This window comes from Hylobates moloch, unplaced genomic scaffold, assembly GCF_009828535.3.
Source record: "Hylobates moloch isolate HMO894 unplaced genomic scaffold, HMol_V3 SCAFFOLD_6, whole genome shotgun sequence".
Classification (NCBI taxonomy): domain Eukaryota; kingdom Metazoa; phylum Chordata; class Mammalia; order Primates; family Hylobatidae; genus Hylobates; species Hylobates moloch.
Window position 1 is genome coordinate 62027268 of NW_026652281.1, and position 3941 is coordinate 62031208.

The 3941-nt window shown below is 36.7% G+C and overlaps 1 pseudogene; it reads right to left on the reverse strand.

Annotated features, from left to right (window-relative positions):
- Window positions 1-2841: 2841 nt before the first annotated feature.
- Window positions 2842-3331, reverse strand: LOC116470387 (protein tyrosine phosphatase type IVA 1-like; annotated as a pseudogene).
- Window positions 3332-3941: the final 610 nt, after the last annotated feature.

Genomic DNA, 3941 nt, shown 5'->3' on the forward strand with positions numbered 1-3941 from the left:
CTCGGCTCACTGCAAGCTCCGCCTCCCGGGTTCACGCCATTCTCCTGCCTCAGCCTCTCCGAGTAGCTGGGACTACAGGCGCCCGCCACCACGCCCGGCTAATTTTTTTTTGTATTTTTAGTAGAGACGGGGTTTCACCGTGGTCTCGATCTCCTGACCTGATGATCCGCCCGCCTCGGCCTCCCAAAGTGCTGGGATTACAAGCGTGAGCCACCGCGCCCGGCCTGCAAGCTATATTAATCAGAGCAGTATGATACTGGCATTAAAACAGATAGATAGAACAGTGGAACAGAGTGGAGAGCCCCATAATAAATCCAAACAAATTTGATATGGTGAATTAATTTTTGATAAGCACACCAAGAATAAGTAATGGGGAAATGAAAGTTTATTCAAGAAATAGTACTGGAAAAACTGAAGTTCCACATGCAAAAGAATAAAATTGGGCCGGGCGCAGTGGCTCAGACCTGTAATCCCAGCACTTTGGGAGGCCGAGGCGGGTGGATCACGAGGTCAGGAGATCGAGACCATCTTGGCTAACACGGTGAAACCCCGTCTCTACTGAAAATACAAAAAATTAGCCTGGCGCGGTGGCGGGCGTCTGTAGTCCCAGCTACTCCGGAGGCTGAGGCAGGAGAATGGCGTGAACCCGGGAGGTGGAGCTTGCAGTGAGCCGAGATAGTGCCACTGCCGTCCGGCCTGGGTGAAAGAGCAAGACTCCATCTCAAATAAAAAAAAAAAAAAAAGGGAATAAAATTGGACCCTTACCTAATATTGTACACAAAAATCAACTCAAAATTGATAAAGATCTAAATGGAATACCTGAAACCATAAAACTCCTAGAAGAAAACATGGGAAGAAATCTCCTTGACATTGGCCTTGGTAGTAATTTTTTTGGATATTACACCAAAAGCTGAGGCTACAAAAGCAAAAATAAATGGGACTACATTAAAGTAAAAATTGTTGGCATCACAAAGAAGATGACTTTTAAATCAGACAGACACTGTTCTGTCTGTTTTAAGCAATAAAATGACCAGGCAACCTAAGGATCTGGAAAAAATATTTGCAAACCATATATCTCATAAGGGTTTATCAATCAAAATGTATAAAGAACTCATACAACTCAAAAATAAAATATATACTATTATATATAAAACAAACTATTTTAATGGTTAATTTCTTAGTTCTGATAATTGTCCTCAGAAGTAAAAACTGGGTAAAAGGTAGGGTGGAACTACATATTATTTTTGAAACTCTTCTCTAAGTCTAAAATTGTTTTAAAAGTATTTAATTAAATTTTTTAACTTTTAAGGTTTTGTAAGGTGACATTGATAAAATGCTCTGAATCTAATGCAAAAGTCAGATAGAAAATATCATAGAAAATTGATTGATGTAAAGTTCAATCTAAGTATGTCCAACTATTAAAGTGAAAACATACAGAGTGGAGGGAGAAAATATTAGAAATAAATTATTCAGAAAAAAACCTGTGTCATCACAGGTTGACTAACTACCTCACAGAAAACATGTAAAAATTCCCGCCCCCTTTTTTCTGCTTTTCAATTTCATTATTTGTTTAGATGTTTAAGCTCTCACACTAGGTTTTTACAAGTTGGTACACACTGACAAATTATTTCTTCCAAAGAACTACAAAACATGTCCCCAGACAGTATAAATATATAGTTGAACTAATACTAATGCACATCACCATTTATCAAGAAAATAATAAAACAAATTATCAGGTATCCAAATATTAAGTTACACAGCTCAAAAGACATATAAAATATTAGATGTTTACTCAATGTATTAGCAGAAACCCACTTCTTTTTTTGCAGGAGAAGTCAAGAAGAAAAGGGAAAAAAATCACAATTCAAACAAAAGTAAGTTGGTAAACAACTTCTGATGAGTACGGAAAAAATTATAAGAATTTCAGAAATGTTATGAATAAGAATTGTTTTATCTACAATAACAAAGCAACTCTACCTTTAAAAATATTTACTAAGCTAAAGAGCATATTCTACAAGTTCTGCAAAAGACAAAGACAACATTTTGCTAAAAATAATTAATAGCCCCCTCCCATTCTTTTCTCTGGCCCTCCCTGTTAAGTTGTATCTCAGAGTGCAAACATTAAATTAACTGTAAGGCTGTTTTGTCTGAAGACATTAAAGACAGATGCTTCTGTATAATGTAGGTTTTCAAAATGGAGGTTTTTACATAACAGCACAAAGTAAGATTTATAGATACATGTTAAGTAATCACTGTAAGACTTGGTAAAAAAAAAAAAAAAAAAAAAAAAAAAAAATCGGTGTTTAAGTAAACCTGATGTGGGAGGTGTAAACATAAAGTGAGCAAGCAAATAACCATGTAGGCCCTACTTTCAATGTTTGAAAAGATCGAAGGAATAAACCACATAAGGCCTAGATTGTTCATAGTTCCTTGGGATTTTAGTTCTATATGATACTAAAAATATGCAAGTATTGTGCTGGGTATTTTGGCACCTAACCTTAAATTTCATGTATATTGTTAAGATTCTGGCATGGGAATAGATTTAAATAAGACATAAATCAATAATGCACTATTTCAGGAAAGGTCAATTGGTATAAATGACAAGCACACTTTAAATACTGACAGCCAGAAATCTTTTGCCATGTGTCCAAATAGTTTGACTGTAACCCAAACACAGAGGTTGTCAAATCTGTCTAGCTTGTGGTCTGGTAAAACTGCCTTTCAATACTCCTATGGAAGATTCATTAGACTTATTCACTAAGCCAACATGTTGTCTAATATGTATAACAAAAGGTCGTCTCAAGTTCCACATCCAAGTCAATAGCATGAGGCACCCCAGTTTTACTGAATGCAACAGTTGTTTCTATGACCTTTGGAGTCTTTGAAGAGCAGCTGTATTTTGGGAGGATACTTCTCCAACTACAAAAATTTCTTGCTGTTAAATGCTTCATGCTGGTTTTGTCTTATAAATTGTACTGCATCTTCATATTTCATTCCACCTTCAATTAAGGCTAAGCAACAAGTATTGGAGCTCTCTGAAGGCCTGCAACGCAATGAATAGCAATACATCAACTAGGTTCTTCACGAAATTTAATTTTTACAATACATAACCAGTCATCAACAATCTAGTTGGATTGTGGTGCACCATCATCAAAAGGCCAATCGAGAACATGGATACCTCCTTCTCCACAAGAGTACTGCCATAAATTGCTTCACATACTCTTATTATTATGGTAACTCCATACTTCTTAAGTTCCTTTCTAAATTTGTTTAAGGTCACATTGGTTTGATTGTATGTAATAAGAAATCTCATGTTCTTTTGTGTGACTTCCACAGGAGTCAAGCCATGTTAATTTAGTTAAAAAAAAAAAACACTCAATAGTTTTATGAAAGAATTTTAAAAATTGGATACAAAAATGATGCAAAGAAACTGAAGTCGACTTCAATATACTCCATTTGAAATTTTCAGTGCTTTGAATATGAAGTTGTAAGTAATAATAAATGAAATGAACCTCCTAACAAGAAGCAGTAATTCTTCTATCCAGTAGTACTGAGGCCAACAGAAAGGAAGGGCACTGGGGTTTACCCCATCTAGGTGAGAACTCCTGTAAAATGATCTGCGGGTTTCAATTCAACACTTCTGTGTCCAGGACAAACATTCTTATGGGGCGTTCCCTACAGTTCATTTGTCTGCATAGAGGTCATGCTGTGCCTGGTAGTAATCTCCACTGCCCTTCAGAAATTTCATACGTGTGTGACAGAGAATACCACAAAACTGAGGAATATGTTTACTCATTGAAGATTGTGGCCTAATCATACAGCTGGTCCTCACAGGCCACAGCAGTGGCGATGGTTGCTGGGCAGGGGGTGGCAGTGGTTGTCGCAGAGCGATGGGAGCCCCAAATTCCTTCTTTTAAAATCGTAAGTAATAGATTTTCAAA